Raw genomic sequence first — 26,546 nt, forward strand, 5'->3', positions numbered from 1 at the left:
ATAGAAGGCAGGCAATTAAATATTTTCCACATGAGTCATTCCCTCTTCTGACAGAACCAAGAGTGTTTAATAACATTGTTGAGGGAAAAAACTCCTGGAATTTCATTTTTCATGATAAATTAGATACTTGGTGATTTAGATTAAACTTATAGTGGCAAATAAACTTCCAGTGTCCCCAGACATAAATTCTATGGTATGGATGTCATATTTTTTTCAGTAAGGTTTCAAAATGACTCTCAAATATGTAATGACATCATTCCAGATTAAATGACAGTTTTGAGCACAAGAAAACCCTAACCAGCATTTATAGGAGTTAGAGACACTGATATAAAAGAGTGAATAACCATGCTATGCTTAATTTGCAGTTCTTTTTCATTTCCCTGCAGACAGTTCAATGTCTTTTTACTGTTTAGGAGCCTACTTTACAACACCATCATGAGCATTTCTGCCTCCATCCAGGAAGGTACAATCCATTTTGTCTGCTACTGGTTACTCATTGCTACTACACATATTTGCATGGCAGAGAGAGACCAGCTAGCCCAACTTGTTTTCATTAAATGTACACTGCTATGATCTAGGACTGTCTTTTACAAATCTGTACTTGACTGCTTCATATTTTGTTAGTTGCCACATAATTCACATGGTGAAGTGAAGAAACAAACATCTTGTCAGAGCTCTAACAGTATGAAATCACTGTCTCAACAGTTTGACTCCAAGATTAGGTTGAGGAAACAGAGAGCTGGAGCATATCTGATTAGCAATCATATTTATTAAGATTTATTTATTTGTTTGAAAGTCAGAGTTACACAGAGAGAGAAGGAAAGGCAGAGAGACAGAGAGAGAGAGAGAGAGAGAGAGAGAAGAGGGAGGTCTCCCATCCACTGGTTCAATCCCCAATTGGCCACAACGGCCAGAGCTGTGCCAATCTGAAGCCAGGAGCCAGGAGCTTCTTCTGGGTCTCCCATGCAGATTCAGGGCACAAGGACTTGGGCCATCTTCTACTGCTTTCCCAGGCCATAACAGGGAGCTGGACCAGAAGCGGAGCAGCCAGGACTCGAACTGCCACCCATATGGGATACCAGCACTGCAGGCGGTAGCTTTACCCACTATACCACAGCGCCAGCCCCAGATAGTATATTGCTGGTAAATGATTCCTATGGAAAATGCATTTATGTTGAAGCAATATGTACAAAAGAGACAAATAGAAATTAAATAGGTGCTTAAACAAAAAAGGTGGGAGGAAGACCTGGCACTATGACTAATTTTCAAGTAGGAAGAATACATTAAACTCAAAATATATTTATGAATATCCACTCTTTATTTTTTCCTGCAGCCCAGTAGCTTTTTTTCCTTTAATTTCTGCTGTTGCATAGTTTTCCATGGGCCTATAATTTTAACTGTCCTTTTCTATAACCTGAATTCATTCTCTCTCTAACCTTTGTCCATCTGATTGGGTATTAAAGACAAACTTCCATCCTTGGCTAAGCCAATTAGCCACATTCTCCTTCCATCACCAAGAACCATAGCTATTATTAGTTGAACACTTATTCCATTAAGTATGTTACAGACATTATCACATTATCAGAGTTCCAGAATATTTCTGCTACAATGTTTAACGGTCCCCTCATAGGTCACTTCCTCTAAGCCTGTGCTTCCTGGTTTATCATCATTGACTCAAGAACTAGAATTCATTCTAGTCTCCTATTTCATCCTTCTGCCCAACATCTAGTTAAAAAAAGTTTTATCAATTCATCACCTGAATATTTCTCAAACCTATCATGTACTCTGTATTTTTATGGTTACTGCTTTAATTAAACTCATTTCTATTTCATATGTAGTCACAAAAATCTATAATACAATATATTTGCCTTATTTATCTCTTTGCTACCCATTCTACATACCACAGCCAGTGGGCTCCTAAGCTGTAGTTCTCAACATGACACAGGCCTGCTTCACTGGGTTACCCAAAGACTGCCATCTAAACACAAAACAGTTAGCTGGGTTTAGCCTCCTTGTCCAGCAACTGTATAAGAAGGCTTTGTCAACTATCAATTGCTGTTTCTAACCATATTTCTTGAATATATCCAATTTTATTCTCTCTGCTTTCAGATTTTGGTGAAAGAGTAGAAGGACAAGATAATCTAGTGCATGTGACATGGGACAGAAATATGATGAGGGTATAGGGTACGTCACCATCAGGCACAAAATACTTCATGAGAACCTAGGAAACCTGTGTTGGGGTGGAGGGGATGAGGTATGAAATGGAAGGAGTTTCTCTTCCTGGCCAAGGGAAAGACAAAGTACAAAAATGGCCTGAGCTGTCTGCAAATGCTAACTCTTAAAAAATGGTTGAATGTGGTCACTGACACTTGTTTTATTTCACTTTGATTCATTTTGGCCCATGACTTTCAACTTCTATTACACTGGTTTATGCTGATCAATATGGCTGTCTTTCAAGAGAATGCTAACCTTCAGCAAAATAGAATCTAAAGGCTGTATGCTCAGACAAGTGGCAGCCATTAGCAAACAGATGAGCTAATGAGTCTTAGAAAGAGACTGCAAATGACCAATATGAGCTATGAAGTCCATCAGATAAATGCCTACTCTCATGAATCTTCTTTAATTGATTTTGACTGACAAGTAGACAAATAATTTTGATGTCAAGGGCTTATGTATTTTCCATTCTGTCATAAGCTATAAATATTTTCATGCTGTGTATGATAAAAATGGGACTTATTTCTGTAAAAGGAAGAGTAAATATTCTCAATCACTAAAATGTTTAGTAATCTTTTATTTCAGATATTTATAATTGGTACTCCAGTATATAATTTTATGCATTTTTAAAACCTTTTTCAAAACCTTTTTAAAACCGCGGCTCACTAGGCTAATCCTCTGCCTGCAGTGCCGGCACCCCCAGGTTCTCATCCCGGGCAGGGCACCAGATTCTGTCCCGGTTGCTCCTCTTCTAGTCCAGCTCTCTGCTGTGGCCTGGAAAGGCAGTGGAGGATGGCCCAAGTGCTTGGGCCCTGCACCCACATGGGAGACCAGGAGGAAGAACCTGGCTCCTGGCTTCAGATTGGCACAGCACGCCGGCCGTGGTGGCCATTTGGGGCGTGAACCAACAGAAAAAAGAAGACCTTTCTCTCTGTCTCTCTCTCTCTCACTGTCTATAACTCTCTCTGTGTGTCTCTCTCAGTTTCTCTCTCTCACTGTCTAACTCTGCCTGGCCAAAAAAAACAAAAACAAAAACAAAAACAAAAAACAAAACAAAACAAAAAAAAAAAAACCTTTCACAAGTTTACCCTTTGCAAGAAAGAAAAAAGAGGTGAAAACAATAAAAAGTATTACAATAAAAATTGCAATTTATTTCAAATTCAATTTAAAGTTTACAGCATTGTATTTGTATATCTTAATCTAAAATTGCTTTCAATTTCCCCAATGCTTGTGCGAGAGATGACTCAATTTCAGATTAATTCAGATTGCCTTGGTAATACAGCTATTGTCTGCTGAACAAATCCATCATGATAACAACGCTGTCCATTTAAAGTGGAATGTTCTATTTTCTGAGATCTAAGATTTGATGCTGATTTTGATTTTGTTTAACAATTATACTATTGCCTTATAATTAATTTCTTTAACAGAAATGAAGTGAACAATTCAAGAGAATGATATTTATCAATACTAGTCCAGTACGGCCGGTGCACCACACTGATCCGATGGCAGGAGCCAGGTGCTTTTCCTGGTCTCCCATGCGGGTGCAGGGCCCAAGCACTTGGGCCATCCTCCACTGCACTCCTGGGCCACAGCAGAGAGCTGGCCTGGAAGAGGGGCAACTGGGACAGAATCCGGCGCCCCGACCGGGACTAGAACCCGGTGTGCCGGCGCCACAAGGCGGAGGATTAGCCTACTGAGCCACGGTGCCGGCTAAAATTCTTTTATTTTTAATACTGAACACAAAAATTACAATAAGGTAGGTATGGATTTTTGGCCTACAAATTCCTGGGAGATATTTTAAGCAACTGACATTAAAGAAGAGATTCACATTTTATATATGTGATAAAGTATGATAATTTGTTAAATGTTCCAATAGCTTTAAAATTATGAGGGCATAACATTTAAATGGACAACAGAATACCACTTTTTAAAACATCCTTTCTAGTTATTTCAAACATGGAACTGTAAAATCATTCTCTACTGATAAGAACTTTTTAAATGAAAAACCTTATAATATGACCTGTATGTATATAAATATACATATACATATGAATTTTTAAATTCTATTTTTCTCTCCCCCATGGTCAATAAGTAGAAAAATACCTAGTCAGAGAAAATAGAAAAGAAGCAGTATAACAAATAATCCACCATAAAACATGATGCTTATAAAAATTGGAAGTATTTGTTAATATCTGCATTAAATTGGAAATACTAAAATTCTCACTGTTTTCATGCACTGACTAATTGGGGACCAAAATATGCATAGTGAGTAGTCTATTCATTTGTATTTGTTAAAAAAAAAAAAAAGAAAAAAACTGCATCTAGAGCAAGTTGTCTAATGACTAGATGCTCCGGAGTCATAAGGAAATTAAATGAAATGTACTATTGTTTTTTAAAAAAACTACAATATAGTCTTATGGTCTTAGAAAACTGTTTCTTATTGTTAAGCTTTATCTGATTATTTTATAATTCATAGAATTCATTTTACTAGAAAATGAAATATCTGACCCTACTTAGAATATATAATACTAAAAAAAAGTTCAACCTAAAGCAAAAACAAAACTACTGTTAACAGTTTGGGTGACAATACAGTAATGCCATTTTTAATCTTGCCCCTCCTTTTTGATGTCTTTCTCTCTTAGAAATTTGCTGACCACCTGCAACTCTAGGATATGCCACCATAAAGTTTAAATATTAGCACAAGTTTTCTAATAAGGTCCAAACACCAGATGGACACCGGAGGGGTTAACTCCTAAAATTATATATAAAGAAATACTGCAACACAAGCTCCTATCCTAGCTTCCTATTGATCTGTAAATATATAGAAATTGGCACAGTTTTTAAGACACACACATCTCATGTTAGGATCCACTTCTGATTAGAGCTTCCTGATAAAGCCTAACCTGGAAGATGGCAGTTATGGCTGAAGTCCTTGGGTCCCTGTCACAAACATGGAAGACCCAGATGGAGTTTTGGGCTTCTGGCTTCAGCTTGGCCCAGTGCAGGCTGTTGTAAGCATTTGGGGAATGAACCATCAAATAGGAGATTTCTGTCTCTCTCTCTTTAAATCTCAATTTCTTCCCTCTGTCTCTCTATATATCTCCTTTTCTTTCTCATTTTTTTTCAATCTATTTCTCTCCCTCAAACAAATTAAAAAAAATCTTGCCTTTTTCTCCAACCTGTAGGGGAAGGGACTTTAATCTTCAATGTAAGTTGCCTTAATAAACTCTTTTATTCTTATTTAGAGTTTCATTTCTACCACTCTGGCATCATGTTCAGTGGTGTGTTGAGGCACATGATGTACTCTACTTCATATACCCAGACACAGCTAGACTTTCTTATGGAAACAAAAACAATGTGAGAGAACCTAGTAGTTAATGAAATGGTACTAAAATATAATCATATTAGAGAAAAATGGGTATTTTGTTCTATAAAGATAAAAAGGAGAAAATAAAGCAAGAAAGTCAACAAGAGAAAAATTAATATAATATGAAGATAATATGAAGATACTGTGAAAAGTTGGTGGGATTCCTCAAGATAAAGCAAAGTATTGGATCCCTAAGTCCATGTTGCCTGGGAGTTTCCCATTCATGGTAGGAATGGCCTCCAGCCACTGGGTAAAATTGCCTTCACACAAAGTTACCCTCTAAGTGCTTCAGCCAGGGCTCTGTTCCAGATAAGCAGGTCCCAGCTGTGATTCCAGCTTTACGACCTTTGATGATTCCTGGGTGCTCATTGCATTGTAACTGCAACTCCTTAGTGTGCCCAGAGAAGCTGTTGATATTTGTTTTGTTTAGCTTATTATTGTTGTAATGAGGAGAGTAATGACTTTCAAGTCTTTTCATTTCGGAAATGATACTTGAAAGAACTTCCACTTTGACTATGACACTGTCTAAATAAGATCGGCGTTGGAGCCTCGGGTGATTACTGACGCCATAAACAAGAGTGTCAATTGTTAAATCAACAACAGGAGTCACTGTGCATCTACTCCCCATGTAGGATCTCTGTCCTTAATGTGTTGTACTATGTGAATTAGCAGTATAACTAATACTCAAACAGTACTTTACACTTTGTGTTTCTGTGTGGGTGCAAACTATTGAAAACCTTACTTAGTATATACTAAATTGATCTTCTGTATATAAAGATAATTAAAAATGAATTTTGATGTGAATGGGATGGGAGAGGGAGTGGGAGATGGGATGGTTGCGGGTGGGAGGGAGGTTATGGGGAGAAAAAGCTGCTATAATCCAAAAGCTGTACTTTGGAAATTTATATTTATTAAATAAAAGTTAAAAAAAATAATAAATAAATAAATAAATAAATGATAAAAAAAATGATATGAAGATATTAAGACCTGGAATTTTCTCTTATGGTTCAGTCCTTTCACTATTCACAAATGTTTGCACAATTATTTTCTATTATTAACTGTCACGTGCAAACTCAATGAAGTCATCAGGAAATCAAGTTTCCAGGCTCTGAAAAGAATGCTATTCAACACGACCTTATGGCGGAATCTTGTTGCTAATGAGTGCATAGACAGAACAAAAGGCAATATCTGAAAATTTGAAAGGAAGACTCTTTAACAAAGATATTGCTGTTTCTGAGATCACAATCGTGTGAAAAGTCAGAGACCCGAGTGCGAATAGAAGACTCTGCAAAAAGGGATATTGATGGAGCTAATGCTGCGGTACAGAGGGTTCAGTCACTCCTTCCTAAACTCACATCCTATATCAAAGCACTGGTTCAAGACCCAGCTTCTCTGCCTCCAATCCAACATTCCTGCTAATGTGCCTGGAAAAGATGAAGGCCTGAGTACTTGAGCCCCTGCCACCTATCTGGGAGACCAAAATGGCCTGGCACTGACTTGGCTATTGAGGCGATGTGAGGAGTGAATGAGCAGATGAAAGATTTCTCTTTTTCTGACCCTCTCTAGCTCTCAGCCTTAAAAACAAAACAAAAGAAAATAAAGAAAAAAAAAAGGAAGGAAATAGTGATGTTGATGAAGATACCAGTGATTTAGCACATATAATGGTTCTACTTACACGTTGTTATATTTAATCTATGCAAATGGTGCTTTGAACAGGGTGACATGTATATTTTTATCATAGACAATTAAAATGAAGCCAAGGGGACAGCATTGTGGCATAGTGGATTAAACCACCTGTGACACTGGCATCCCATATGGGTGCTTGTTTTTGTACCAGTTTTCCACTTCTGATCCAGCTCCTTGATAATGCACCTGGAAGAGCAGTGGAAGATGGCCCAAGTCCTTGGGCCCTTGTATCTAAGTGGGAGACTTGCATGAAGCTCCTGGCTCCTGGCTCCTGGCTTCAGCTTGGCCCAGCACCAGTCACTGAAGTCATTTGGAGAGTGAACCAGCAGGTGGAAGATCTCTGTATCTCTTTCTGTTTCTCTTTCTTTAACTCTGCCTTTCAAATAAATATAATAAATCTTAAAAAAAAAAAAAAACTAAACGAAGCCCAGAGAAATTATGCTGTCTGTGGAGGGTAACATGGCAAATACTGAATTCTCCACTGCTTACGGAAAAACTAATTTCACTATTTGACGCAATTTTCTTAATCTGTAAAACAGTGATAATAATAATTTTCATTAGGGTTACTAAGAGTGTTTATCAAATAATAATTTTCATTAGGGTTACTTAGAGTGTTTATCAAATAACATATATAAGGCTTGAAATGTTACCTGATGTATATCTTCTTTTCCTCTTGTTCTTTATTATTATTATTATAAGTGGTCAGACACATTTGAAGACACTGTATTAGTCAACTTGAATCAGAATAACATGAGATCACAGATTGGGTGGCTAAACAAAAAAATCCGTTTTCTCACTATTCTGGAGTCTAAAACTCCAAGACAATGGTGCCAGTAGGGTTGGTTTCTGGTAAAGTCTCTCTTGGCTTGCAGATGAAAACCTTCACAGCTCTGTGTGCATACACTCTTGGTGTAATTTCCTCTTTTTTTTTTTTTAATAAGGACACCAGTAATTTTGGATTAGGGCCCCATCCTTATGATCTAAGCCAGCTTTAACTATCTTTAAAAGGCCTTGTCTTAGGCCCACACTGTGTTGTAGTAGGTTAAGCCTCTGCCTGTGGTGTCTGCATCTCATATGGGTGCCAGTTTGAGTCCTGGCTGCTCCACTTCCAATCATTCTCCCTGCTAGTGGCCTGAGAAAGCAGTGGAAGATGGCCTAAGTGGTTGGACCCCTATACCCACATGGGAGACCCAGAGGAAGCTCCTGGTTCCTGGTTTTGGATTAGCCTGACTCCAGCCATTGCAGACATTTGGGCAGTGAATCAGTAGATGAAAGACTTCTCTCTCTTTATCGCCCTATCTCTGTCTATTACTCTGCTTCTCAGACAAATAAATAAATTTTTAAAAGACCCTGTGTTTAAAATAGTCACAATGTGTAATATGGCTTCAAAATATTGATTTGGGGGATACATAAGTCAGTCTATATTCTATTGTTTGTCCCCCTAAAATGCATGCCCTTTTGGCATGCAAAATACATTCACCTCAACTCAACAGTCCTGAAAGTCTTAACCCATACTAGCATTAATTCTAAGTCCAAAGTCTCATCCAAATATCATCTAAGTCATGTAGAGTGAAACTTGTATGATTTCCTTTAAGTTGTGAACCTGTGAAATCAGACAAGCTATTTGCTTCCAAAACAGAATGGTAGGAGAGGCACGAGACAGATATTATCATTCCAAAATGGAGAAACAAGAAAAAAGAAAGTGATGGTGGTTCCCAAGCAAGTCTAAAACTTTAGCAAGGCACATCCTGTTAAAACTGAAACCTGAAGAGAATACTCTCTGGTTTGATGGTCTGCCCTCTATCCCAGCAGTGTAACAACCCAAGCTACTATGCATAACGGAGCAGCAGCTCCATCCCTCATCCCTGAGATTAGCAGTCCCACCCCCTCAGATGTGGGTGGCACTTTCACAGCCAGATACTTCTATTGCCCCTTCCTGTAGAGTCTCAGAAGTCTGAAATTTCCCTTGTCTCATGTCCATCTCATCTCACTTAGTCCAAATAGGCAGGATCTCTACTGATGTAATCTATCTCTTATAACTGACTTCTGCTAAAAAGGCTAATTAAATATATAGATTATTTCTTTATAGAATGACTGTTTAACATTACTCCTGCTGATCTTATTTTTTGGAAAATGGATAGGCTAAGAATCTCCAGGTTATTTTTTGTTCCTTTTGCTTTATAATTCCTTCTTCAATTCATGTCTCTTGTCTTGCATTTTAGTAATAGTTTTGTTTTCAAAAAGTTCATGGAAATGTATATTATTATAAAACTATGCATAGATTTCAAAATTTCTTGCACTAACATAGACTTTTAATTCTATTTTCCACAAACTTTTTGAACTTCCTTTCTACTATATGCTATAACATAGATTATACTATTTCAAGTTTCCATGATTTTGTCCATCCTCTTTTCCCCAGATGTAATGTTAACAAACAAAAACTGAAGCAAAAATTGAACTATCCAAAGGGATTAATCAACAGACCAGCACACTGGTTCTGTCATATCTTTATAGGGACAACTTATAGAAAGGAAACTTTGCTTTATTAGTTTCCTTCCATTATTTTTTAATTCTATAAATTCTATCTGTGAAGTAGCTTTGTGCCTTTTATGATTCTGTAGGAACTCTTATAGTGCAGAAAGAATGACCATGTAGGTGAATGAAGAGAAAGGCCTTAGAAGGTTACTGAAGATCATAAAGCACTTAGAAGGCTACCAAAGACCATAAAAGTGCTGACAATCAAGAAATGACCAAAAAGTGTAGTATCTACTCTTTTCCTCTGCTCAGACCTCACTCAGTGACCTACTATTTCATTCATCCTTGATGTTGGATTCATAATTCTTAAAGTGACTTCTCTAGACCTCTACTCCCTGTTATGAAGCCTCTATTTTCTAGATTTGTAAAAGAACTTCCTATTTTTGCTTATGCCACATTCTTGTTTTAAAGGACATAATATTTTAATTTTTAATTTGCTTTCATTTTACTTGTAGAGCAGAGACAGAGATCTTCCAATTATTCACTACCCAAAGGCCCCCACCAGCCAGGGCTGGGACAAGCCAAAGAAAGGAGCCAGGAGCTTAATCTAGGTCTCCCACATCGGTGGCCAGGAACCAAGCACTCAGTTCATCATCTGTTACTTTCCAGGTGTTCATTAGTAGGAAGCTAGAATCATAAGAGGTGCTGGGACTAAAACCCAAGTACTCCAATATGGGATGCAATTGTTTCAAGTGACCTGAGCAGTTTTTAATCATGGAGCTGGGGCTGGCGCTGTGGCACAGTGGGTTAATCCTTCGCCTGCAGCGCTGGCATCCCATGGGGGTGCTGGTTCTAGTCCCGGCTGCTCCTCTTCCTGTCCAGCTCTCTGCTATGGCCTGGGAAAGCAGTGGAGGATGGCTTGGGTCCTTGGGCCCCTATACCCACATAGGAGACCCGGGGGAGGCCCTGGCTCCTGGCATTGGATCAGCATAGCTCCGGCCTTTGCTGCCATATGGGGAGTAAACCAGCAGACAGAAGACCTTTCTCTCTGTCACTCCCTCTCACTGTCTGTAACTCTACTTCTCGAATAAATAATAACATCCTTAAAAAAAATCATGGAGCCAAATACCCACCCCTACAATGTTCTTTAATACTTCTGAGCTGTGATAATTTTTTGTATGTTTATACACGGATTTAAAGTTCCCTAAAACTCTCTTTTCTTCCTAAAGAGTCATAGATTTAGACCAAAATAAATGACACATTCTCTATGTAGTCTTTCTGTTATCACTATGCAGATATAATCACTCTCTCAACTATACCTTCCTAGAATTATAACCATTATAACCATGATAGTTAGTTATTGTTTTATAGGCTTGCTTATTCTACTTCCATTTGAGGTTCTGAGAATAAAGGTTCTATCTTCCTAATTCCTCTAACTCCAAGGTTTAGTATATGGTATTTAGAAAGTACATAAGGTGCATCTGACAATGAATGAATGTAGTGCACTGCTATCCCACATTCCCAAAATCTCTAAGCCAAAAGGTAGTGTTTACCTTTATTAAGAACTACTGTCTTAGTAACAACCCAGTGTTTACAACCCCACTAGATTAAAAAGCACATAAATGGGCCAATTTATCTTTCAGTCTTAGTTAGAATTAAGTTCTATTACTGAGAATTATCTGTGCCTATGTTCAAATATCAATACTTGGAAAGCTAATTATCATTTTAATCTGCATAAGAAGATCAATATAATTGTAAAAGTCATTTAAAAAGTATTTTATTTTATTTTATTTATTTGACTGGTAGAGTTGCAGACAGAGAGAGGGAGAGACAGAGAGAAAGGTCCTCCATCTGCTTGTTCACTCCCCAAATGGCCCCAACTGTGGGAGCTGGGCCAATCAGAAGCCAGGAAGCCAGAAGCCAGGAGCTTCTTCTAGGACTCCCACGTGGGTTCAGAGCACTTGGGCCATCTTCCATGTTTTCCCAGGCCATAACTGAAAAGCTGGAAAAGAAGAGGAGCAGCCAGGACAGGAATTGGTACCTACATGGGACCTGGCACCTAGGCAGAGATTTAGCCTACTATGTCACAGTGCCAGCCCCTTAGGAAGTATTTTTTATACTTTCTCTATTGCTGTGCACCTGTCCTCACCTTTGGCCATCCTCTTCCCCACTGTACAATTACCAATGATTGCTGCCCCAAATCATTATTATTATTATTAATTATTATTATTATTCATTTGACAGGTAGAGTTTACAGACAGTGAGAGGGAAAGACAGAGAAAAAGGTCTTCCTTCCGTTGGTTCACCCCCGAAATGGCCACTACGGCCGGAGCTACGCTGATCCGAAGCCAGGAGCCAGGAGCTTCCTCCCGGTCTCCCATGTAGGTGCAGGAGCCCAAGTGCTTGGGCCATCCTCCACTGCCTTCCCGGGCCACAACAGAGAGCTGGACTGGAAGAGGAGCAACCGGGACTAGAACCCGGCGCCCAAATGGGATGCCGGCACACAGGCATAGGATTAACCAAGTGAGCCACAGCGCCAACCCAGCTGCTCCCAAATCTTACATATTACTTGGCAGTAAGTTAGCTGTTCAGTAAAGCACTGTCCTCTCCTTCATAAACACATAGTAGGCTTTCTCTCCCAGTATCCACTGTATTTTGATCCAGTAAATTCTAGAAGTCAGAATGAGACTGGAAGCCTGGTACTCAAAATATATACATGAGATCATTGTAAAAATTAAAAGAAAGTATAAGAAGGGGCCAGAATTGTGGCATAGTGGGAAGCCACCGCCTGTAGTGCCAGCATCCCATATGAGCACCAGTTTGAGTCCCAAGTGCTCCACTTCTGATCCAGCTATCTGCTATGGCCTGAGAAAGCAGTGGAGGATGACCCAAGTCCTTGGGCCCCTGTACCCGCATGGAAGACCCAGAAGAAACTCCCTGGTTTTGGATTTGTGCAACTCTGGCAGTTGCAGCCATGTGGGGAGTGAACCAGCAGATGGAAGATGGATTGCTCTCTCTCTTTCTCTTTGTCTCTCTCTCTCTCTCTCTCTGTCTCTCCCCATCCCTCCCTCTCCCTCTCTCTCTTTGCCTCAGCCTCTCTGTAACTCTACCTTTCAGATGAAATAAATCTTATAAAAAAAAAGAATAAGAAGGGAAGGAGGAGGCAGGGTAGGACTGTGGGTAGAAGGGAGAGTGCAGTAGGAAATATCACTATGCTCCCAAATCTGTATATGAAATACATGAAATTCGATTACCTAAAATATTTTAAAATTAAATAAACTGGACCCAAGATTAACAGCTATTTCTAAGTGAATATTTTTCTGAAGAATTCATAAACTCTAATTTTCATTTTAATACACATTATGCTGATTTTTCTCAGTACCTACACTGCTATCCAATTTATAATATAGTATTTTAGAGAATTAAAACTGGCTTAAGGTATGCTAATCCACATATTTAACTTAGACTGTATATTCAAATTCATGGTGAAACATTTTAATAATAGAATTTTTTTGATAAATGATTGGAAGGTCTATCACATAGAGATCATGTAGGCAATATGAAAAAGATATCAACAGCTTACTAAAATTACTTATATTTTATTAAATAAAATCTATTACTTAAATTTCAAGAAAAAAAATCTACATGTTTTCCTCATGGCGTTTTCCCTTCTTCAGCTTAATGAGGCTAAATATTCTTAGAAGTCACTTTCTGAAAATAGCAAGGCATGTCATGAAAGGTGTACAGCTAATTGAATCTCCATTTTATTGACAGATGCTCAACTATAAGGCTCCCTATTTTTTCTTACTTTACATGAAAAATAACACAATTACATTGTGCTTGAGTAGTTTTATTTTGGGTGTTTGCTTGTTGTAAATAATAGAATTATAATAAACATAGCCATTTCATGTTGGATCTGTGTGAAGACACTTAATAAGAATGCTTTGGCTAATAAAATTATAAAATAGGTGCTAAAACTTTGGGTGTGTATATGTGTAGGCAATAGGAATGAGGAAGGTGGTTTGTGAGACCCTAGTTAATAACCCCTGTACAATGAAGGGGTGCTGACAGAGCTTCCATTACTGCAGATTGCCCCTATTTAACAGGCAGCTCTCTTGCAATCTGTGTGCTCCTGCTGTTTGCAAAACTTACTTTGAATATATAATGCCAATTATAGGAATGGAACACATCAAGATTTTGACAGGTGTCTACAGAGTTATACAATTATATTTTAGGTATGCACTTTCTGCTCTAAATGCCCCTGAAAAGAAGAAAATTGACAAATATATCTTAAATAGAACACTAATATTTCCCTCTCCACCCTAACTCACCACCACTGTACCTCCTAACAAGAAAAGAAAGAATGAATGAAAAAAATTGATCTGAAGGAAAATAAACTGATTTAGTAATGGAATTCAGTATGGGAAATAATGTAGTAAAATCCTCTTGAAAGTGCTTGGGGCTGGCATTGTGGTATAGTAGGTAAAGCTACTGCCTGCATGCTGGCATCACATATGTGTACCAGTTTGTGTTCCAGCTGCTCTACTTATGATTTAGCTACTTGCTAATAGACTGGGAAAAGTAGCAGAAGATGGCCCAATTGCTTGAGTCTCTGCATCCATAGGGAGACTTGGTTAAAGCTGCTGGCTTCTGGCTTTGGCCTGGCTGAGTACTGGCCATTGTAGCCATCTAGGGAAATAAACCAGCAAGTGGAACATCTCTCTCTCTCTCTCTGACTGTGTGTGCCTTTGTTTCTCTCCTTCTCTCTCTGTAACTCTTTCAAATAAATAAATCCTAAAAAAATTACCTTGAAATTATCTTGTTCTCAAGCTATTCATTATCTGCAAAAAAATACAAAAAAGATTAGAAACTATGACCAGTGCCAGAGAAGGCTCAGAGAGGCCAGACACTTCTCTAAAACTCTAGGACAGCAAGGCATTTATTAGCATCTAGATGTACAGATATAATTATACTACAATCATAATTTTACTGTCATTCCTCAAATTTGAGAAGAAAAGCTATGCCCTATTCTTTTTTCAGTGATTGTGTGATATAGCTTGGAGCTGCATATAATGACAATGACACAAACGCCTCCTTGGCACTTGCATGCTAATGATACCATGCAATTAAATTATGTAATACTGTATGATAAACCCCTTTTGCAACTTGGCAAACACATATGACAGTACAATTGCTCTCATATTCTTATGAAAGATCTAAAAATCTTGTCATTTAGTTTCCCATATTGGAATAAATCCTTTACTTACTTATTCATTAATTTAGTGCACATGTTCTCAAAGCTACTATATGCACTGAATTCTTATTTTTACATAGATAACAATAATGACCAGTATATTATTTATCAATTTCTTTGATGAAAAACATGGTGGTAAAATCAGCTACAAAATAACACTGAACACATAAACAAGTTCAGTGTTATTTTGTAGCTGATTTTACCACCATGTTTTTCATCAAAGAAATTGATAAATAATATATTGGTCATTATTGTTATCTATGTAAAAATAATAAACAAGTCTAGTACCTGCTAATACTAACCGATAGAATAAATAAAGGGGAGAGTGATCCAACATGGGAAGTGAGATACTCAGCAGACTCACAGAATGATGGATGTCCTAAATAGCACTCTGGCCTCAGAATCAGCCCTAAAGGCATTCGGATCTGGCTGAAAAGCCCATGAGAGTATTTCAGGCATGGAAAGCCAAGACACTCTGGCAAAAAAAAAAGAAAAAAAAAACCTAAATGAAAGAACTCTGTGAGTGAGATCCCAGTGGAAAGAACAGGTCTTCAAAGAAGGAGGTACCTTTCTCTGAAGGGAGGAGAGAACCTCCACTTTGACTATGACCTTGTCTAAACAAGATAAGAGTTGGAGAACTCAAGGGGCTTCCATAGCCTTGGAAACTCATGACTGGTGCATAGGGAGATTACTGATGCCATAAACAGGAGTGTCAATTTGTAAAGTCAACAACAGGAGTCACTGTGCACTTACTCCTCATGTAGGATCTCTATCCTTAATGTGCTCTACATTGAGGCTTAATGCTATAACGAGTACTCAAACAGTATATTTCACTTTGTGTTTCTATGGTGGTGCAAACGGTTGAAATCTTTACTTAATGTATACTAAACTGATCTTCTGTTAAAAAAAAAAAAAAAAGAAGAAATTATCAATTCCCAACTTGACTCTCACTGGGATTAAACATGACAATAGGTCTGATCTGATTTCATCATCATTTAAAAAATCATCTATTATTTTTCACTTTATGTTTCTGTGTGGGAGCAAACTGTTGAAATCTTTACTTAATGTATGCTAAACTGATCTTCTGTATATAAAGAGAATTGAAAATGAATCCTCATGTGAATGGAAGGGGAGAGGGAATGGGAAAGGGGAGGGTTGCGGGTGGGAGGGACGTTATGGGGGGGAAGCCATTGTAATCCATAAGCTGTACTTTGGAAATTTATATTCATTAAATAAAAGTTAAAAATAAATAAATAAATAAATGAACTTCAAGATGCAAAAAAAAAATAACACTGAAAAATAATTAGAGTGAAAATTAACTTCAAAGGGTTGAAACTGATATTTGAGTTACACAAAAGGCAAATATCTAAAAGCCTCAATAATGATACTGAAAGTGCATGAAGGTAGAAATCCTGAGGAACAGTGGAAATCTGGGGTTCTATAATTTCCATCATGTATTCCCCTACCTTTCCTCATCAATTTAGAAAAACACTATGCTTACAAGGACTTCCAATGTTTTCTTTTTCAAATAATTTTGAAACACAAAGAAGTATACTTATATATGAATACACTTCCACATCACTTTCTTTTAAGATTTATTTGTTTGAAATTCAGAAGTATAGAGACAGGGAGAGGGAGAGAGAGAGGGAGAGAGAGAGAGTGTCAGAGAGAGAGGTTCATTCCCATAGATGGTTACAATAGCCAGGACTGGGTCAGGCTGAAGCCAAGAGCCAGGTGCTTCTTCCACATCCCCCACAACTCCTACAACTTTTAAAATTGATTTCCAGGGGCTCATGTTGTGGCATACCAGGTAAAACCATTGCATGAGACAGCAGCATGTCCTATGAGCACCAATTCATGCCAGCTGCTTCATTTCCTATCCAGCTCCCTGCTAAAGGCCTGTAAAAAGCAGAAGATGGACTGAATGTTTGTACCCCTGCTACCCAGGTGGGAGACCCAGATGAAGCTCTTGGTTCCTGGCTCTGGCCTGGCTCAGCCCATTCCCTTGCCAGCATCTGGGGAGTAAACCAGCAGATGGAATATTTCTCTCTCTCTCTCTAACTCTTTCAAATAAATGAATAAATAATATAAATCTTTAAATTAGATAAATAAAATAAAATTGCTATAAAAATTAAATTTTATAAGTTCATCTATTTACAAAACATATAGTTTCTGGTTTATTATCTACTTTATACATGTTCCTTGAAACCTTGGTTTTACAGATATGGAAAATAATGGTAGATGGAAATACAGCTTAATCAAGTGGCAGACAATGGGTAGACAAAGACAGTAGCACTGCTATAAGTTTGCCATCTGCACTAAATAAGATGTTCTCTTCTTATTTCTTAGGTAAGCTCCCTTGGTTTGTTCTGTGATTGTCCCATTTTAGTCTTGATTGTTCTATTTCCTGAGCACCACTGACTTTTTATTCCTCCATGGAATAAAAAGGAAGCACAAGCTGAGAAATAAGGACATGAGTGAAAGGCAGTCCTGTCCTGTAACATGAAAGGGGAGGTATTGTGAATGGGGAGGCTGGAAAAGAGAACTGACAGACCATGAATGGAATTTCATTTGGATCAAGTACAGTAGAGTATATATGAAAGCCGAATATTTGGAAGCTCTTTCTTGAAAAATTCTAAATTTGTATATTATATCAACTCCAAGTTACAATATAACTGCAAATTAGAAGGAAGAAGAGTAAGTGATGTGGAGGGATGGGCCCTGTGGGCAGTAGGTTAAGAAACAGCCTGGGACACCCACAGCCCATATCAGAGTGCTTTTTCAAATCCCAGATGCTCTACTCCTGATCCAGCTCCCTGCTACTGCACCTGGGAAGCCAGCAGGTGATAGGTAAGTATTTGAGTCCTTCCCACCCATGTGGGAGATCCCAGTGGAGGTCTAAGCTCTTAGCTTTGGCCTGTCCCAGTTCCAGCTGTTGTGTCCTTTTGGGGACAGAAAGTAGTGGATAGAAGATATTGCTCTCTCTAACTTTCAAATAAATAAATCTTAAAAAAAAAATGATGGGGAGAGTGATAGGTGTTCCAACTTGTAGACAGCATTTAATTATAGAAATCACAAAGAGCCAGAGAACTCTGTAGTTAAATAAAGCTGACTGCATGAGCTAGGATAGCAGACATATATGATGTGAATCCTTTTCCCTCCTCTGGCACTAAATAGCTGTGATATTCTGGAAAAATTATTCTATCTCACCTTCCAGTAAAACTGAGCAATTTTCTTTGATCTCTGCTATTAAGACTGACATTTGGCTGGCACTGCAGCTCAATAGGCTAATCCTCCGCCTGCGGGGCCGGCATACCGGGTTCTAGTCCCAGTCAGGGCGCCAGATTCTGTCCCGGTTGCCCCTCTTCCAGGCCAGCTCTCTGCTGTGGCCTGGGAGTGCAGTGGAGTATGGCCCAAGTACTTGGGCCCTGCACCCGCATGGAAGACCAGGGATCAGCGAGGTGCGCCGGCGGCGGCCATTGGAGGGTGACCCAATGGCAAAAAGGAAGACCTTTCTCTCTGTCTCTCTCTCTCACTGTCCACTCTGCCTTTCAAAAAAAAATCTGACATTTTATACTATTAGTCTTAAAAAGTGACTGGTTGGGGGGTCGGAGCTGTGGCATAGCAGGTAAAGCTGCTGCCTGCAGTGCCGGCATCTCATACGGGCACCAGTTCAAGTCCCAGCTGCTCTACTTTCAATACAGCCCTCTGCTATGGCCTGGGAAAGCAGTAGAAGACAGCTCAAGTCCTTGGGCCCCTGTACCCATGTGGGAGACCCGGAAGAAGCTCCTAGCTTCTGGCTTTGGATCAGTGCAGTTCTGGCTGTTGTGGCCAATTGGGGAGTGAACCAGCAGATGGAAGACTCTCTTTCTTTCTCTCTCTCTCTCTCTCTCTATTTATCTCTGCCTCTCCTTCTCTTTCTGTGTAACTCTGACTTTAAAATAAATCTTTAGGAAAAAAAGTGGCTATTTTTTGTGCATTTTTTGCACTTTGTTTTCTTTATTCGAGAAAAACTAGTGGTAGGGAAGAAGCTCATTGATATCTTCCTCTCTGTTGTCTAAAACAACACATGGCACTAAACAAATATTAAGTAAACATTTGTTGAGTTGGTTACTAAAATGTGGTTATTATACTTATCTCAAATGTTAAGGGGAATTAAGTGGATAGCATGTGTTGAACACTGAGTTGAAAGTACCAGTTGGTAACCTTAGGGGTAGATGATGCATTGGAGGAGTAATAGATGGTATAAAAAATACTTCAGTTATAGTAGACAATCAGTCATAAGATATATTGAGGCACATAATAGGCTTATACTACATTAATCAAAAGGTGCACAAACTATCCTGCTAAATAATGTAAACAGGCAATCTCAGGCTAGATTCCAGAGTACCGTTATTATAGTCAAATAGTCATCTGGTAGGGAACATCTTTGAAGCAAAATTGCAACTAAATAGTAAATCAAGACCAAATTATGGAGCTGAGAGAACAAGGAATCCATGAGATACAAGATACATTTTGGCTACCATGAAAATTAAATATGGATTTAATTTTTTCCCTAAAATAAAGATCCAAAGGCATATACTAAAGGTCAGTTTTTGTCTTATGTACAAAATCATGATAAGCCAGGTGAAGGACTGAAAGAATGACAGGGAATAGTGAACAAACTCATAGGTTATATAGATTCAAAGATGTTATCTAGTAGCAGAAGTTTAGGTATCCACTGAATGCAGTCTATGTATGTTTTACTTGGAAAGACTGATGTGGCTTTTAAATTTTACTTTGAATGTCATGAATCAGGGCAAGGATTGCATGGTCATCTCAAATTTTATTATTTTATTGGATCTTATTTGCCTCTTTAACACTGTATCTGAATAAATATGTAGTAGCAAGAGAACTGAAAAAAAAAGTAACAATTTCATGTGTTACTCTGGAAAGGGATACAGGAAAACAGAGCTAATGATGGATCATGGGAAAAAGTTGTCAGCAAAATAGTATGAGGAGTAATATAGGCAACATGAGAAGATTCATTGTCTATATAAACAATGTCTAGGCAATCATTATACTGTTCTTTTTTCAGGGCTCAGTGCTTCTCGTCAGGCTAAGATTGACTTCCAAAAGGAATCACAGAATGCTGAATGTTCATATGTGGAAGAATGCATGAGTTTGTTAGGATATTCTGTCATGTAAAATGGTCTGATAGCAATGGTGATGAAGCTTATTTATTTTTCACACAACATTCAGCCAAAGAGCATTCCTGAACTGTCGTGATCTGTTAACCAAGCCATAAGCCAGACTCCTTTTCTGTTGTTGCTCTACCACATTCAGACTATTGTTTTATTCTGCAAGATATAAGATGACTCACCAGGACATCTATTTTCTAAGGTAGGCCAAGAAAAAAGAAGAAAACAAGCATTGTACACCCTTCATGAATATGACAGGTAATTTATTTTAGGTAAAATCTTACCGGCCAGAACTCAGACACAAAGCCAAACTTAGATATACATATATATGTGGACATATATATATATGAATATATGTGTATATATACATGTGTATATATGTGTATATATATACATGTGTATATATACATATATTATTATGTTTTAATATATTAAAAATACACATATATATGTATTTTGGTTTATGGTTTTTTTTTATTCAAAAGGGGTTATAGGGCCAGCTGCTGAGCTGGGCTTACTTCCTTGATAATTGATTTAACCAAAAGATAACATTCAAGCACTCAAAAGAATTGGTTAAAATCAACAAACATACTGATGATAAATGACACAAATGTGCAGGAAGATACTTGAGATATTTTTTTCAGAAAAATTCTTCATGAGTGGTTTTACAAAGCAGATAAATAAATAGGCCTACTCTTCTGATGCCTATAAGCAGGTGATGGTGAATTAAATGTTAAGGAGCTTAAACAAAAAAAATGCAGGCTGATTGCACCAATATGTGCTTATGCTGCTGGCATAAAAAATCTTTCACGGCTGGAAAATTGAGTTATCCTAGGATTAGAAAACAGCTGTACCAGTTGCATACTGTCTTGGTGCCAAGATTCAGTCCTAGAACCACCATTTTCCAACTTTATAAACTAATGGGCCATTAACTTCTATAGAGATATTTTTATTAATCTGTACAATGGGGATAGAAAATATTGAGAAGAACTATAATGAATATTTTGTAAATTAATACATATGAAAGCAAGTTGTTATTCAGGTAGTTTTCACTAAATGTTAGGCAAATCAGAACCCTTGCTGTTATTAACTGGATCAGCATTTATCTATCTACTTACCTACCTAATCTATGTTGCTTTCTTGCTTACCTACTTATTCTCCTAACTTCTCTTATGCCATAGAATCAAATTCTTTGCCACATTACTGCCAAAAAGTGAAGGGTATCACTATCAAAGCTCTTCTGTATCTTAACTACAGGTTCTAACAGTTATAGGATAAAATTGTTCCATTTGATTTCCCACAATAAATCTCCTGAATTAGACTATAAAACTTAAAGATTCAAGGCAGAAAGATGTTAAGTCTGAGTTAGTATGGTAGGTGAGAATTACTCTGGTTCTGGAAAACTATCTTTAAAATGTAGATTCTTGAGACCCTAGCCATCCTACTGAGGCAGGAACCCAGGAACAGCACCCCAAACTATGCAAATATATACCTTATGTTTAAATAAGTTTTCCAGTACATTGTAAAGACTGTAATGCTTGATTATGGTTGGATTAGAGATTCAAATATGAAAAAGGTCATGATCAAGGCACATCCTCATGCAGATGATATGAACAAACCCTTGGCCTGATAAGTGAATAAAATGCCTAGTTTCTTGGTGAGGCACTTCTGTGACTTTCTACAGAAAGCTAAGGAAACTGAGGCTTCTTTTTCCCTGCCTCCACTAACCTCATGAGGCACTCCTGTCTTCTGAACAAATCATGTCCTGATTCTGGAAGATTCCAAGAAGTTCTTTATGGATATTTGGGCATTCGCATATAATAAACTTATTTGCAATTCTGGATATATAGCTTCCGTGTAAGATCACCAGCAATGTACTAAAGAGAAGCTGACTTATATATATTCTTCGTAATACTTAAAATATAAGCAATATAATTATTATGATCCTTATATAGCACAATAATACAGTACTGATGTTAAAAGAGGTTAAGTAATTCGATTATTATCTTACATTTAGCAAAACAGAAAGGAAATATAAGGTTATCATAGAATCAAGGCAAAGAGAAACACGGTCCTTAAGAAGAGACAGTTTAACCCTAAGAAACAGCAGCTTTTTAACTCAATACAAAACTGGGTGTAGAGAAGAAATCTGGGAATTCGAGGTTAGGATTTACACATTCAAGACTCTTGAGTTGAAAAGCAATGCAGTATAGGAGGGACATAGGCATTTATGAAGGTGTTCTCAGAATGAAAGCAGCTCGAGTAAAGAATGGCTTGAGTTCCCTATCTGTGATGCTCTGGCAAAAGTTGCTCTCTGTAGATGTTAGATATCCTAGTCTAATATTATCAACGCATTCGTTAATTTTACATGGTTTTACTTTTCCATGTGAAATGGAAACAAATATTGGGAGCTTAAGATGACTATAGGCTTCTCTTCTGAATGTTATTTTGAAAACCTGTCTGGATTTTTTTCACTACCCCCCACCCCACTTTGTAGGATAGAAAATACAAATGCCATTTTCAATTGCAGGCCTGGTATCTGCTCTCACAGAAATGTTGTTGATTATTACCAACATAGAAGCAAGAATCTGTAAGCACATCTGTCACTTAGACAATACTCTACAAGTTCCCACTGCTCAATAACTCAAGCAAATCTAAACCAGAGTGGGTATCTAGTTGGCAATCACTAGCGCAGATGTGCTAAAAACTTTTTAGGTAGAATCATTAAATCAAGTAAATTTAATAGTACTGTTGAGTCTCAGGAATAAAACAGTCCATGTTCTACTCACATGCCAAAATCCTTAAATGTACAGGAATTCTAAAGGTTTTGATTGACAATCTGAAATTGCCACAAATGTCTTATATATAAGCAAAGTGCATTTGATCCTCACTTTAAATCATATAGAATGGAAAGAATCTTTTAGATAAACACTTCTTTATCAAAAATTGTCATGGATAGAGCTACAAGACAGTAGATTACATTTTAATAGTTCTTCTGTCATGAGGTCTTAGTTGTGGCTTCTGTTTATTCAGTCTTTACTGTGGACCAGACAGAATGATGTTTTGCATACATTATCTCAATTTCAATGTAGTCTTCAAACAACCTCACTGGATAGCTAACAGGAAATGAGACTTTTAAGTTAGTTATTCAAGGTAGTATACCAGTTAACCAAATAGGAGGAATTAATACTAGTTTCATTAAACCATGTCCTTAGTCATGACAGCTCATATATATATATATATATACACACAGGACATGTACAGATTTTCATTTTACAGCAAATATGAGACAAAAATTATATCATATATTTTCCTATGACAATTTCTCTATAACTTTCAATTTAGCTGAAACATCATCTTTGTAAACAATGACTTTCAGAAACCTTTCTCGCTTCAAGAGTAGTGAAACAAAAAAATTACTTCACTTTATTTTTTAATCTGATGGAAGGCAATTATGACTCTTTTCTAAATGATAGTTTGAGACCCAAGGGTCCTGCCCTTAACCTAAACTAATTATTTTGAGGTTTTTAAGAAACACAAATTTCATAAGTGCAACTTTAAGAATATAGTTATTCTTCTCACTATACCTGCCCTGAATTTCTTACTGTGCCCTACTCTGCTTTAGGAGCCAGAAAATTGTCATTGCAAAATAAAGTTGTTTTTTCCTAAATCTCAGATTTATGTACTCAGTTACAAACATTCATAATTTTTGTTTCATCATTTGTTAATAAAAATGAATCATACATACACACATACATACACACACATGCAAACACATGCTACATATATATGATGGGGCTTCAAGTACTTCATGGAAATTGTGCTTATATCTTAATTTCATTTTTATCATGAATTTTTTACTGCCCACTTGTACATAACTACCATATTTCCCAGGAGACAACATATTAAGAATATTTTCCTCTTACCGGAACATGAAGCAATTTCAACACGCGTGCTCCAACTTCATTGAGGATACTGTACATATAAGGACTCTACATCTTGAAATCATCTCCAGTGGATATTCTAAATGAAATGAAACAAAAAAAAATCTTGGCAATATGAAGAAAAAAACTTTGTTTCTTCCAATAGTGCTCAACTCAAATTTCTCATGTCATTTTCCACCTGGCTGTTTTTGTTCTAGTTCTCAAAAAAAGCACATATGTACTTCAATACTGCCAATTCATGGAAATCCAAAACTTATGTACCCATCCCTTAAGACACTATTTCTTGCATTTTCAGATATAGACCTTCATTATATTCATTACTGTAAATTAATGGGTATATTTAAGTAGGTAACAGAAAATAACATCTAGGACATTAAATTATCTTTACCAAATTGAATATTTTCATTCAATTTGTTTATAAATAAGTTAAATATTACTAATAACAGGTAGATGATGCAAGAAGGTATGAAGACAATCAAGTTTTAATATGTTAAAGAACAAAAGCAGAAATTCAAATAGTCAATAAATATAAAAAAAAAACTCAACATCATTAGTTACCAGGAAAATGCAAATCAAAACCACAATGAGATATCATCTCAACCCTGTCAAAATGTCTAAAATCCAAAACACAAAGAGTAACAAATACTTATGAGGATGTGCAGAAAGAGGAACACTTATCCATTATTGGTGTAAATTAGTATAGTTGTTGTGGAAAACAGTGTGAAGATTTCCTTAAACACTAAAAATAGACTTGCCATATGATCTGGTAATCCCACCACTGGGAATATACCCAAAACGCTAGAACACATTGTATCAAAGAGATACCTGTGCCATCATGTTTACAGCAGCACTGTTCACAATAGCCAAAATTTGGTTTGACTATTTAAGTATGTATATAGTACAGATAGATATTATTCAGCTATATAAAAGAGCAAATTTCTATCATTTGCAGCAAAATGAATGCAACTGAAAGACATAGTATTGAGTGAAATAAGCCGATCCCAGAAAGACAAATATCATGTTTTCCCTTATATATTGTAGCTAAAATTAAAAGAAAGAAAAAGCAAAGAAATATATGTATGTATCAATGTTGCTGCAAATATAGTAAACTTTGTTTTATACCTTTGTCGAACCAATGGTTAAGAATGTTATACTACTTTAATTTGAATGATCTGTGATTATTTTATTGTATATGGTGAAATGGTCATTTTCTATTCTATTACTGTTTATAGCTGTTGTTTATAATTCCTCTAAACTATGATCTTTGCTTTTTACTTGTTAAACATCTTTTTTCAGTAAAGTCTTAAGCCTTTTTACTGTAATGTAAATTTAAAATATGTTATTTCACAAACTAAAAAAGAAAGAAAGGGAGAAGGAAGGAGAGTGAGAGGGAGAGAGGCTGAGGGAGGGAGGGAAGAAAGGAAGGAGGATGGATATATTATGTTCTTAGAATTGTATTTACAAACCATATTGAACCTTTAAAACCTAATTTAAAATTAGAATAAAACAATCCTTAAATATAAAAAAGCAGAGAAAGAAAAGAAATAATTTTAGTCTATATTATTTCTATTTTAGGATACTTGTGGATGTCCACCTAAAGCTGAATGAACAACACAAATCAACATGCAATATTAGAACACATTTATTAATCACTTTATAATATTATTAATATTATATATTAATATAAATATTATTAATCATTTTGTTATGAAAAATGTATTACCCTTGTAGGGATAGAGTCCCTAGTTTGCTAAATATAAGTTTCTCACTCTAGCTTGCTTGCTTGCCAGCCTTAAGGCCATGACAGGCCTCATTCTGGACCTGGAAGGAGGCAGGCCAGGCTAGGTCCTTGAGAACAAAAAAAGTAAGCTCTCCTAATTTATGACCTTCTGCTCCCCACCAGCTCCCCTGGAATTTATGGCCCAATGCTTCCAGCCAGTGACACCCCCGTGCCCTCCCCTTTGTATGGCCTTCCCGCCACGCCATGTAACGTATATAGCCTATACGTTTAAATGAACCAATGAACATGTTAGGTCCCAAAACCTTGCCATATAGAGAGTAAGAAGGTAACCTACATGGGAGATGACCTGCATGCTTGCAAGTGTGAGGCTATAAAAACCTCTCTTATGCAAATGAAGGGGCCTTTTGCCTGTGCACTGCTAAAGAGCTGTGTGCAGGTGGGGGGTCCCAGCCTGCTGCTAACAAACCTCTGCTTTTGCATCCATGACTATGCATTGTGCATTGATTCGGAAATTCGGACTCAACACCCTACAAATATATATCCTAGTCTTGACAATTTTAAATCTGAAATCCTATTCATAAACTTGCAAGATAATATACTCTTTTATAAAAACTGAATGATTTCAAAATGATTCTTTTATATCCCATTTTTTGTCTCTCTCTCACACACACACCCCTTACAAGTC

The 26,546-nt window shown here is 37.2% G+C and overlaps 1 protein-coding gene across 4 annotated transcripts in view; it reads right to left on the bottom strand.

The window, feature by feature from the left end:
• The window catches only part of LINGO2 (leucine rich repeat and Ig domain containing 2), a 1,403,193-nt gene that overhangs the window by 1,101,930 nt on the left and 274,717 nt on the right, over nt 1-26,546 (bottom strand). For all 4 annotated transcript variants that reach the window (XM_070053183.1, XM_051857096.2, XM_051857089.2 and 1 more), the window contains exon 2: nt 24,103-24,199. The gene's annotated coding sequence lies outside the window, so the exon portion shown is untranslated. The remainder of the gene's footprint in view (nt 1-24,102; nt 24,200-26,546) is intronic.

The sequence above is a fragment of the Oryctolagus cuniculus genome, chromosome 1 (assembly GCF_964237555.1).
Source record: "Oryctolagus cuniculus chromosome 1, mOryCun1.1, whole genome shotgun sequence".
NCBI classification, from domain to species: Eukaryota; Metazoa; Chordata; class Mammalia; order Lagomorpha; family Leporidae; genus Oryctolagus; species Oryctolagus cuniculus.